Source organism: Myotis davidii, unplaced genomic scaffold (assembly GCF_000327345.1).
Source record: "Myotis davidii unplaced genomic scaffold, ASM32734v1 scaffold53, whole genome shotgun sequence".
In the NCBI taxonomy this organism is placed as follows: domain Eukaryota; kingdom Metazoa; phylum Chordata; class Mammalia; order Chiroptera; family Vespertilionidae; genus Myotis; species Myotis davidii.
The window spans coordinates 332,905-346,218 of NW_006286140.1; the positions used below are offsets into that span (position 1 = coordinate 332,905).

The 13,314-nt window shown below is 44.8% G+C and overlaps 1 protein-coding gene across 1 annotated transcript in view; it reads left to right on the forward strand.

Moving 5' to 3' along the window:
• The window catches only part of DCDC2 (doublecortin domain containing 2), a 246,346-nt gene that overhangs the window by 40,038 nt on the left and 192,994 nt on the right, over positions 1 to 13,314 (forward strand). The window lies entirely within an intron of this gene.

A 13,314-nucleotide genomic window follows, 5' to 3' on the forward strand; every position in this document is an offset into this window, starting at 1 on the left:
CTTTGCACACTATTACATCCATCCCTCCCCTGCAGGGATCTGGCCAAAACTGTCAGCCCAATATCCCCCAAGAGGTCCTGGATTGCCAGAGTGTGCAGGCCAAGCTGAGGGACCCCACCGGTGCAAGAATCCGTGCACTGGGCCTCTAGTATATGTATGTATATGTGTGTCTGTTCAGAGCAGAAGGGAGAGGGAGAGAGAGATAAAAACATCAATGATGAGAGAGAATCCTGCACGTCCCCTACTGGGGATCAAACCCCCAACATGGGCATGTGCCCTGACCAGAAATCAAAACGTGACCTCTTGGTTCATAGGTCAACGATCAACCACTGAGCCACACCATCCAGGTTCTAGTGCTACTTACACCTCCACGGGGGCAGGCATTATTTAAAAAGCCAAGCTCTTTGCTCTAGTCCTCACTTATCATAATTGATTACCTCTTACGGGTTCTGGTTTTCCGTTAGATAATGTAGTACTTTGTTCTTTGGTTTTCAGAAACTAGAGTGTATAAGAACTAAGCAAATTGATGATACAAATGAAGGGCACATTGCAGATTGACTGAAACAAATCAAAGAGTGAACAAATTGATAATTACTTCAGTGAATGATAAGCTTTAATTTTAGCTTCAGTTCACTCTAAAACCTCTAGGTCTATTTGCTTTTCCAGAAAGGAAGTAAATGGGTATAACTATATAACAGATGTATAAAATGCAAAGGGTGGTGATTGTCTAGAATTGGCACTACTGAAATTACAGATAAGGGATACTCTGAGCTGAATGTGTACCCCCCTCCCAAATGCATATGTTGAAGTGCTAAGCCCCTTTGCTGTGGAATGTGACTATATTTGGAGATAGGTCTTTGGATAGATAATTAAGTCAAAATGAGGTCATTAGGGTAGGCCCTAATCCAATGTGACTGGTGTCCTTATAAGAAGAGGAAATTAGGACATATGTGAAGAGGGAAGACCCTGGGAAGACACAAGGAAAAGACAGCTTTCTACAAGCCACACAAGAAAGGCCTCAGAAGAAACCAAACCTACGGACACCATGACCTAGGACTTCTAGCCTCCATAATTGTAAGGCAATAAACTTCTGCTGTTGAAGCTACCCAGTCTGATTTACTTTATGGCAGCCTTAGCGAACTAATACAAATAATATATAAAAACTATTCTACAAATAGGAAGAGTCCCTCCACAGCAACTTTAAAAACTCTGATGTTATGCTGTTCTTTAAAAATGTAAATATATAGTATTTTATGTATCAGGGCTAAATATTTTAGCTTCAGAACAGTACCATCATATACTTCTTGTATTTTTTTCTTATGATCATACTAAAAAAAGATGTTTTGTAATACAAAGAATTTGTAATTTGAAGATTTTAAAAGATATAACAATTAGAAAAGAACTAATAGATATTTTTTCAAAATATAACAAGCACTAGAATTTATAGTTAGCTGTCAAATGCTCTACAAGTGTTATCTCATTTAGTTATCACAGGGTAAGGGGCAGTGGGTAGATGTGGGGTGGTGGCAGGTGGAAGTACAGGAGAGAAATACATTCTCAGATGCTGGAAGCCGGTCCATCCTTGCTGCTTGACAGTCACTGCAGGGAAGAAACATCTGCACAGCATATGTTTCAAGGGACCTGCAGTATATGGCATACTGTTCTTAATATGTTTGCTCCCCTTCTTAGCACTATGTGTTTTAACGAAGGTCACCTCTCTGAGAAAGGTTGTTTCCCCAGGTGAGGATTTTTCTCCGGAGTTAGGAACCTGGCTGGAGATCCTAACCAGATGTTTGCTGGAGATCCTGACTAGAACCTGGCTAGAGATCCTGGCTATGCTTATCAACTGAACGCTGCCTACGTGTCCTTCCTTCTTTGCCGATTCCGTCCACACCTTTGGGAACCCCTGGACCTGCTGGGGCTGGACCCCAACACTCAGACATTCTTGCTCTGTGCCAGGTCAGACAATGCTGTGCCAGCACCTGAAGTCCATCTATGAAGAAGAGTCATGCATGTGGCACATAGAAGCCAGCAGTGGGACACACAAGGTTCCAGGGCTCCGAGAGGATCTGGGCTGATCACTGACAGTGTCCATCCGCCTCAGGTAGCAACTGGTTTCAAGACTAAACCAAGACAAGGCTGTTCTCTCTCTTTGCTGTATCCTACGAGTCTGGCCATTTGCTATATATGTATTGTTGGGAATTGACCACACTCATCTGCACAAGTGAAGAAGAAAGATTTATCTTAAAAAATAAGAGATCGTATTTATTTGGTGTGTACTATGTGCCAAGAACTTCTCCAAGCACTATGCACTCATTATCTCTTTTAAGCCTATACAAACAGGGTTTGTGGCTCAATTTGTAAATGAGGAAACTCAGGCTTAGAACGTTAAGTAACATGCCCTTGGTAGCACAGCTGGTGGAGCCAAGATTCAAAACAGTTTACAGGTTTCATGTATAAATAAAACAACACAAACAATCTATTTTGAAGTATATTGACGTATTCAGTGAAAAGTTAAAATCAATGTTGACACCATCCCTGTGAAATAGATGCAAATCTTTCTAAGTCCAAGAGTTAAATAATTTGATGGATGCAGTGCAAACATGTATGCCTTTTAAAACACAACTCTAGTCAGCAGTTTTCTTAATTTCTCTCCTATAATAGAAGTCTATTCTTACCGAGAAATGTTGAGCAAGTTCATTTCAGAGGTCAGATTCATTGTCATCTGGAATATAGGGTTTTTGGTCGCATGCACATACTTTCTAGTGTAGGACAGAGCAGTCTTTCTAGATGAAAGCTTTGTGCCTAACTGACCTGTGGCAGCTCCATTGATCTCTGACAAGTTTACTGGCTCCAGTGAATTTGACTCTCATTGAAAACCTCAGGCAATTGTTCTCTTCCTTGCTGTGAAATAGTTGTCTAGAGACAGGGAGTCCTCCAGGGGACTGGTTAAATGCCCCCAGAAGGTACGGGGCACTGCTGAGTCCCTGTGAGGATTTCCGTGGTTTATAAGAGGCCTTATTGGTCAAAGGATCTCATTAATCACACCCCTTAGAGTGGCAGTTCCAGAAGTGTTTGGGAAGGAGTCATGAAGATGCTGCATCTCAGCATCTCTGGATGAAACACTCTAGTGCAGAGTTGTTTCTCATCCTTAAAAACCCATATTGATATTTAAAATAGCTACTAATAACTTGTCTATTTTACTCTTACACGGTTCTCTTCATTTTTTTTGCATACACCTTTCTCCCTCACTCTCACAGCTCAAAGCCCTGTATTTTCCCAGACATATCAGGCCAGGGGATAAAATTACAGAATTAGTGAGGCACAGCTTGGCAAGCTCCTGCTGCCCATGAAAAGCACATGCGCATCCCATACCCACCCTCAAAGTTCCCCCAGTTATGAGTTCCCAGGGAGAGAACCCTTAAGTCGGCACAGCTTCAGTATGCCCCTCGCCCCCTGCTCTAGCTCCTATGGGTGCTGTAACTACGGAGACCTCCACTGCTTGCGAAGCCAGGTGTGGCCCCTGCACATCTATCTCACTGTGGGGTGACGCAGTCCTGGCCAGACACCAGGGCATGGTGCCATGTTAGGGTCCTCGGGGTCTAAGGCGGCACCTCCCAGGTGACTCTGCGCCCTCCCCGTCCCAAAATTATAGTTTACACACGGTGTGAAAGAAAGGCTGCTTATGCTTAATGCTTTTGAGAGCTTGCAGTGAAATATTCAATTCAGGTTTTCCTTATAGCCTGAATGGCTCCACGGGGATGGGAAGCTGACCAATGAGAACTAAACCTGAGTCTGCCCTTCTCCATCCAGGCTTTGTTACTGGGACCAAGTTTATTTCTCTTACTACCTATTACTTCAGGATGAGTATTTCCCCCCCGCCCCCCTCAGGAGATGCCTCTGCTTCTCACAAAAGCACATTCCTAGTGGGCCCACCTAACAGCCTGGCAGACATGCTCAGATGTAGGTGAATCCCCAGAGTGGACACAGACCTGAGCCTCAGGCTAGGTCTAGGACATTCTTCCTTTGCCTTTTCCCTCCTTCCCTCCCTCCCTCCTCCTTTCCCTCCTTCCTTCTCCCTCCCTCCTTCTTTCCCTCCCTCCCCCCCCCTCTTTTTGATTGCTCTCCTTCTACACACATACATACTAGTATATGATATTCATTCACTCAATGAGCACCAGCTGGGTGCCAGGCACTGCTCTAAGCACTTCAGATGGAGCAGTGACAAAATATACATTGCCCCACTTTCCTGGATCTCTAGAGTGGAAAGGCGATGAACAGGAAATAGAATAGGCTGCTGTGATGGACAGTGACCAGGGGACATTTTACATGGAGATAGTAACTAGGGGGCACTTCACGTAGTGTTATTAGAATCCTTTCTGATGAGATAGACATTTGGCTGAGATCTCAGTGACAAGAAAGATCCTACTGTACAAAAACCCATCATCTAAGCATTCCGTGCACACAGAATATCAGTATTTTTATCTTTATTTATATTATACTAGAGGCCTGGTGCATGAAATTTGTGCACTCGGGGGGGGGCGGGTTTGTGTTGCTCGACCGGGCCTGCACCCTCTTGCAGTCCAGGAGCCTCATGGGATGTCTGACTGATGACTTTTAAACTGTCAGTCGGACATCCTAGTGCTGCCATAGAGGCAGGAGAGGCTTCCGCCACCACTGCTGCGCTCACCAGCCATGAGCCCAGCTTCTGGCTGAGTGGCGCTCCCCCTGTGGGAGCGCATTGACCACCAGGGGGCAGCTCCTGCATTGAATGGCTGTCCCCTGGTGGTCAGTGCGCGTCATAGCGACCAGTCGTTCTGCTGTTCAGTCTATTTGCTTATTAGCCTTTATTATATAGGACTAGAGGCCCAGTGCATGAAATTTGTGCATGAGTGCAGTCCCTAGGCCTGGCTGGTGATCGAAGTGCGAGCGTCTGGCATGGAAGGGCAGGTACCAGCTGACCTCTGGGCCCTGGGCAGCACCTGGGCCCTGGGGCCCCTGCGTGCCCCCTTCTGTCTGAATCATGGCACCTAAGTCCTCATGCAGAGATGCCATGAATGCAGCTGGATGCCATAGGCTGGGGTGCAGCGTGGGCCTCTGGGCTACCCAGGAGCACCACACGGAAGCCGGAAGCTGCGTGGGCAGTGCGCTCTCTCCCGGCCGGCCTCACAGACTGGTCCCAGTTGGCTCTGGCTCATCCAGAAGAGGCCACACGGGTGCGGGGCAGGCTCCTTGCAGGTGCCTGAGCATGGGGCTTCCCCAGTGCATAAGCCCTGATGTCCTGGGGGAGGGTAGCAGGGGGAGTGAGAGCGAGCTCAGCGGACACCCCACATTCTCACCACACTTCCATCCCCATCACCCCCACCCCCAGGTAGCTAGTGAGAGGTCACAGTCCCCCCCACTGCCCAGGAGCCGTGGGAGGTTGGCTGCTGCCAGCCACCTCCAGTTTCCCATCCTGGCTCAGGGCCCGGCCCCGATTGGGCAATCAGGGCCTACCAGCCACTGGTTGCTGTCTGTGGGGTGATTGGCAGGGCAATCTATTGGGCCCTCGCTTGCACCCACCTTGGCCTGGTGCCACCCGCTCACCTGCTCCACCATCCTGCTGTGGCCTTACTCTCATCGGGGCCCATCGGGGCTGCCAGCATTGCATCACTGACTCCTACCATGTCCTTCGCTGCCCCCTGGTGGTCAACACACATCATAGCAAGTGGTCGAACTCCCAGTCAAGGGGACAATTTTCATATTAGGCTTTTATTATATAGGATATTTAATCTGACTCTAGAGCTTTCCTTGCCCCCAAAAGATGTCAGGAGTGGGAAACCATGCCTGGCTGGCTTGTTTTACTCATCCCTGGGCCAACTGGAGTGAGGTCATAGGAGTGACCCCATTGCACAGGGCCCTGGGCTGCAGGGATCCTCTGCAGATCCTTCCTGGGCTCAACCACACTCCCAAAGTGCTGCATACGGGGCCTCTTGGCATATGGTTTTCAGGTTTCTAACCTAACTCCACGGGGAGCTCCAGGGAAATCCCAGTCCAGGTGTGGAGCCTCAGTGGGGAGAAGGCATGGGAAACCCTCGTGCCCCTTGGTCTCAGGGAATTCCAGATCCCATATAATTAAGCTTTAGAAGAGGAAGAACAGGGATTCCTCCAATCACCAGGGGGCATTTCTGATAGAACAGGAGCATAAAACCTGGATTCCCCAAGATGGTCAAGGGACCCAAGGAGCTCTAGCACCCCCATGAGGGCATGAGGGTCAGGGGTCTCGCAGGCAGCCTCACTGACCTGTCCTGGGCCTCTGCCATGGAACATCACTGGCCTTCAGCACAGGTTCCCAGCAGGCATAGGCTTTCTCATGTCTCCTGAACAGGCCTGGAGAGCTGACTATTTACTTTAGGAGTCTTCCCAGTTTTATTCTTTTACTAGAGGCCTGGTGCACAAAATTCTTACACAGGGGGTGGAGGGTGTTCCTCGGGACTGCTGGCTCCTAACCACGCGCCTGCCTGCCTCATCGTCCCTAACAAATCGCCTGCCTGATCGCCCCTAATCACTCGCCTGCCTCCCTGATCACTCTTAACCACTCGCCTGCCTCTCTGATCGCCCCTAACTACTCTGCCTGCCTGCCTGATCTCCCCTAACCACCTCTGCCTCGGCCTCCGCCTCCGTGGCTTCATCTGGAAAGACGTTGAGAAGGACGTCCGGAAGGTCATTTGGCTGTCCAGTCTAATTACATATTATGCTTTTATTATTATAGATATTGTCTTTCTCATCTTCTTTTCTTCACAAGGATTCCTTTTATTTCCTCTCCCTCTTTACTGTATCACATCTAATCAATTCTTCAAAGCCTATTTGAAGACACCTCCTCTGGGTGGTCCTCCCTGATGGTTATTGCTCCCATTAATTTTTTCCGGCTGAATGCCCACATGCACCTAGAATCTTACTCATACACTCTTGGTGGTTTATATTTTTCTCCCCCCTTTTCCCTTCTCTTCCACTCTTCCTTTCTTTTAGATAAGAATAAACTTATTCATCTAAATTCTTTTTGAAAAAAAAATTATTACTAATTTCTAATATATAACAATAATATTTTAAAATGTATGTGAGGGGTATAAAATATTAACAGTAATATTAAGACATGTACAATTCAGTAATTTTAATATATGCACAGTATTATACAATTATCACTGCTAACTAATTCCAAAACATTTCCATCACTCCCAAAAGGGACCCTTTACCTTCCAATTTCCCCTCCCACTATTTTCTGGCAACTGCCAACCAACTTTATGTCTGTATGGATTTACCTTTCTGGACATTTTATATAAACAGAACCACACAATACAGTATGTGTGACCTTTGCATCTGTCTTGCGTTTTCATATCCATGTTGTTAATGCATCAGTACTTTCAATGAGTGAATAATATTTCATGGTATGGATGTTCCAGTATTTTCGCTTCTTACTGGATAAATTCCAGTATCTTAAATCTTTGCAGATCTGTTTTTGTTTTTTGTCTGTTGTGTTTTTGTGCTGACTTTCTCAGCTATCTGAGAGCACTTCCAACCCAGAATCACTTTAAATTTAATTCTCTGCTTCACAGTTTTTTAGATGGTGAACGTAGAGCAATTAGGTTCAGTGGCTACTCAGGAGTCAGCTGTTATAATTATGAATTATCAGGGGGAAATTCCTGGTCACTCCCTCTCACCTCTGCCTTTAGCACAAATACAACTCAGGTTCACATGAGGGTCTCCTCTTATACTATGCATCCTGGGAAGGACCTACACTCTTGTGAGCCTGCCTCCTTGTGCAGTCATCAACATGACAGTCCCAAGGCACCAGGGCATGGACAGGCATACTTAGTGTAAAAGCTGATTTCAGTGCTTGCTTACCCACCAAGGTTTCTGTTTTCACTCAGCTTTCTGCTTTTCTGAATTCTTTTCATTCTTGCCAAATTGGCAATGCATTTTTTAAAATTAAACATTTTTAAAATCTGGCATTTTTTATTGTTTTAAAAAGAGAGTGATTCAGGATATTTAGCTCAGCATGTTGTTGGAAATGGACTTCTATCACTATTCTTTTTAAAAGGTCGTTAAAGGCAGAAACCACATATACTGTAAACACGTATATTCCACAACAGCATCTGAAACAATGCTAGGCATATCATAGTAGCTTTTCAGCTCTCCTCAAGGTGCCTTTTTCGTGTCCATACCACCCTTCACTCTCAGATTAATTCATTTAACAAATATTTATTCCACACCTGCCTTTACCATGACACTAAGTGCTGGAAGATTCAGGCAAGACACTATTGCCTTCTGCAGCACAGAGAAAACAGAAGCACTTTATGTGAATTCTCTCAACTTTCCTTCTCTCTACCTCTAAACTTGCCATTTTAATAAGCTGCCACTTTTTTTACTGATATCAAATTTCTTAATGTAAGATTGCATATGTTTTCCAAAAGAATAAAATAGTGACTTAGAGAAATGTGATTTGGTTTATGTAGAATTTAAAGGTAAATAGGTATATATTTCTTGGGGGTTTGCTTTAAGACAGGAAGCAATCCTATATAATACTAGTAAAGCCTAATATGCAAATCGACCAATCAGCGGAACAACCCATGGAACAATGGGCAGGCCCCAACCCCCCATCGCCCCACCAGTCCCTTCCTGCAGAAGGAGGCAATCACTGGGTAATCTGGAGGTAGGACTGGTGAGTGGGCAGCGCCAGGCTGGCCAAGGCGGGTGCCAGTGGGGATCCCCTGATCACCCCACCGATTGCCCTGCAGATCTGGCCTGATTGCCGGCCAGGCCTAAGGACCCTACCTGTGCATGATTTCATGCACCGAGCCTCTAGTATAAAAATAAAAGACGTTTCAGTAGTTATTGTTTTAGGAAATTGTGATTGCTCATCTCACTCTAACTGGCAATAAATCAACTAAAGTTAGGAAAATATTAGTCTTTATTATTCTTAACTTCTTAGTCAAGTGGCAATGTACAGAACAGCATTTTTACTAAGCTCTAAACCTAGGTAAGGCTTTCTGACATATTAAAGCAAGTAGAATCTACATGATTTGGTTGTATTGGAGATGAGAATGGTCTCTTTATTACAGTCACTTTTAAGCATTTTAAATAAAGCCACCTGGGGAAGGCATCCCAGTTCATGGATATGAAGAAGTTTAGCCATTTACTACCACATGCAGTGTGTTAACCTCACAGGGGCACTAAGGGCATATCAGAAACAGTCACCACTGTCCAAGTGTGCATTCAGGAAACAAAGTCTCCAGAAGCTGGAGATCTCACCCTTTTGGGGGTTGAGATATGAACCCAATTGCAAAGGTGATGACACTCTTTGGAGAAAACTAGCAGACTATGTCCATCATTTCATAAATACCTTGATTGCCTTGGGAGACTATGGCCACTGAGGCTGGGAAGAGAGCCCTCTGTCCCGTGTAGGTGCTCACCTCTGCACCTGGCCAGGCATTTTCTATTTGAAACCAGGCCATCAATTTTAGAGTCTCTTTGGTTATAAAATATTTTTTTATTTACTGATATGAAAATATGCTTCCTTCTAGAGGAGCAGTTTCTGATTTTTTTGAAGTTTTTCTTAATTTATAAACTACATATTTTGCATTCATTCACTCATTAAATAATTATTCATCCTCTTTACTAGGCACTGATGAATAATATACATACATTGATGAATAAAACGTCCACAGTCCTTTCTTTTAGGGAATTTACACATATAAATACATAATTCTACAAAGATTAAGCATATAAGTATACAAAGTCTCAATCAAACATAATTGTAATGACAATTAGTAAGAAGTCTGAAGAAAATAGATATAATATGGGCAGGGCTATTCTGATCTGGGGAGAGGGATAGAAAGCTTTCCTGGGGAAGTGACAGTTAAGTTGGGGCTTGAAGTATTATTTGGAAGGAGCCAAAAAAAATGTCGAAGGGGGAGAAGCGGCCATAACGTATGTCCGAAGGAACATTAAAGGAAGTGGGAGGATAAGTCTTGACTGAAAAGCCAGAGGGAGAGCCCTGTGAGAAGAGATGGGAGTCACAGCAACAAGGGCAGCTTCATACCCAGGGCTTTGTAATCAGCGTTGAGGATGTTGGATTTCCTCTTAAGAAAAACGGGAAGGATTTGAAGAGTTTTAAACTTGAAAGTGACTCAAATACATCTGTGTTTTTCACCAATCTTTTAGGCTGGCTGCTCTGTGGAGAATGGATAGTAGGGAAGCAACACTGGAGACAGGGTGACCTTTTAGGGGATGAATGTGCCTGGAATTCAGAAAATGGAAATGGATTTGGAGATAAATAGATTCTTGAAATATGTAGAAATAGAATTGATAAAATTTGGTGATTGACTAAAGAACCCTTATAAACCCAGGGTGCAATGCGGTCTGCTTTCAGTGCAGTATTAGGTTAAAATAATAATTATTTTGGAAGAAAAATGTAACTGGAAGCATTTCAGAGATTTACTCAGGCTCCTGAGGAAATGGCAAATATATTCATGGTATTATTTTTAATGCACAATAAATCTTCTTTAAGAGTCCTCTTTTGCTATCTCTCACGCTCTATGGCTTTCACACACTTAGGAAGAAGCTTAAAAACAAAACTAGCTCTTGCCGCTCATTCCTTTTATGTGTGTTCTCAGAGGTCCCCCAGCATCTATCTGAAAAGGCTTCTCATTGTAGCCCTGCTCTTCATAAGCAAGCCTGACAGCCTCTGTGGAGTGCCTTGTGAGAGTCAATTGTTAAATTTCCAGGAATTTTAAACATGGCCTTTATTAAAAATTAAATCATATATTCTGTTTCAGAGAGAAGTGTGTGTGTGTGTGTGTGTGTGTGTGTGTGTGATTAACCAAAGAATTTATATGCATATATGCATAACTCAGACGGGCAATAGTTTGGTGAAGGCCTGGAGATGGGGTGGGAACAGAGTGGAGGGGACTGATAAGGGAAAAAGGGGACATCTGTAATACTTTCAACAATAAAGATAAAGTAAAAAAAAAATATAAATCATTTAAATGTACAATTAAATACATTACATTTAAAACACTGAACATTTGCCCATGCCAGTGGCTCAATGGTTAGAGTTTTGGTCTGTACACTGAAGGGTCTCAGGTTCGATTCCAGGTCAAGGGCACATATCTGGGTTTCAGGTTCAATCCCTGTTTCAATTGGGGCCCCTTTGGAAGGCAGCAAATTCATGTGTCTCTCACATCGATGTTTCTCTTTCTCTCTTTCTCTTTTCCCCCCCAAACTTCCACTTTTTCTAAAAACCAATGGAAAAAAACATCCTCGGGTGAGGATTAACAAAATAAAAAACAAACAAAAAAATTTGAACATGTACCACCACATTCAGGATTTAAACATCGTCTTTATTAAAAATTAAATCGTGTAAATGCACAACTGAATACATTACATTAAAAACATTAAATGAACACTTATCACCATATCACTGTCTATGAGGCAACTGGATAAATGGGTCTGGGCTCTGGAGAGAAATCTGGGATGGAGATGCTATAGTGGGAGTTAGAACATGGATTTGGGGCAGCTTCATGGACTGGCGACAGGTGCCTCCATATAGAAGGAAGAGGTGCTAGGTTTAATGCTCTGCCTTTGCCTTCTTAAAATTATTAATTTTAAAACAACTTGTTTTCATTTTGCACTGGGCTGATCTAGGTGCTATCCATCAGAACAGCTATTCTGTCTCATTCACCTGCTTGGCAGCGCTTATGCAAATATTCCCCATTGGTTCCCTCAACACACATATTCTTCCCAACCAGCTCACAAAATTTCCTTCTATTGTTCCTCTGTAATGCTCCCTTCTCGTTGCTCTTCTTTGGAAAATTGTTAACGTGCAAGGCATTAACATGTTAAGTAGCTTTTAATACCAATGTTTCTGCCCAGATTGCAACGTTCCACATGCTCACCTTTCAGTGTGGTATTATGTGGTGGTGCAGGCGGTTCTGGAATCAGAGGACGCGGTTTGAATTTTTGCTGTGACCTGAGGTAAGTTTCTTTGGTTTCTCTACATCTCAATTTCCTCGTTGGAGAAAAGAATAGTATTTACCTCTGAAGGTTATCAAGAACACTGAATTAGGTCATCTACATAAAGTGCCTATTGATACCTGGCACATGGTAAGTGTTCAGTTAATGGAAGTTATTATAAAGATTATTTTATTCATATATGATGACTTAGGAACACCCAATAATCAAATTTGCACAGGACACATAGTAGCCAGGTCGTAGGAGGAATAAATGGAACCCTGGCATTGATGAGCTGGAAGATTCAACTTTTTAAAACGATTTTCCTGGTCCCACAATATGTTTGCCCCAGAGAGAACTTCAATTCTCAAAGCGCCTCGTTCTTCCCTATCTCACCCACTCACGGATCTAACCTCCACAAACAGCATGCGTGTGGGCTCTGGGGCACAGTGTTGGCTGCTCCAGGACAGAGAATGGATTGGCAAAGGGTACCTGCCCACCAATTGCTCCCAGCTGCAGGCAGCTCCCGGGTCCATCACTAGCAAGTTGCAGGCATTGAAGACTCCTTTCCTCAACTGTCTCTGACCTCCATGACTGGGTCAACTTGAAAGAGTACCCGGACCCAGGCACATTTGAGGAAAAGCTGCTCTTTTATCGCTGCTTTCTGGACAACACGCTGATCTTGTGCCCTGACAAGGCTTACATGTGTAAGGAGCCTGGCTGGCTCCCCCAGCCTTTTCAGATAAACCCCTCCGCCTAAAAGTGGCCGTGCACCGGTTCTCTCAGGCACCAGCGGACCAGAAGCAGGGTTGCATTAGACAAGCAACTGGAGGATGGACTGAAGGAAGAAGTGCTCTCCCGCTCCGCCAGCAGCTCCTCCTCCTCCTCCTCCTTATGCTTTAACACCTGTCAGTTTTCAGGACTTGCTTCTTTTGACTCTTTGCTAGTCACTGTGTGAGGGCAAAACGTAGCCATGCAGCCTTTCTCAGCATAAAGCTATGGGTGTCGTAGGCACTCAAATACCGCAGGTTACCTCTTCACCAACTCCTGTTTCCCCAACTCCTACCTAGCACAGTGCCTGGCAAGGTAGGCGTCCGCTTAGGATGCCACCAGGCCTCCCTTCAGCCCCCAACCTCTCCACTTCTCTAGAGCCTCTGCCCCAGGCGGCAGCAAAACCCTGGAGGAGCCTAGGCCCAGTCCACTAAACCTGCTCCCAGCGCGGCTGCCGTTGCTATGGAAACGGCGGGAACTAACAACTCGGGTCCCAGCGGGGTGAGCGGGGCCCTCGGAGGCGCTGGCAGAGGCAGAGCAGTGTGAGTGACGGGC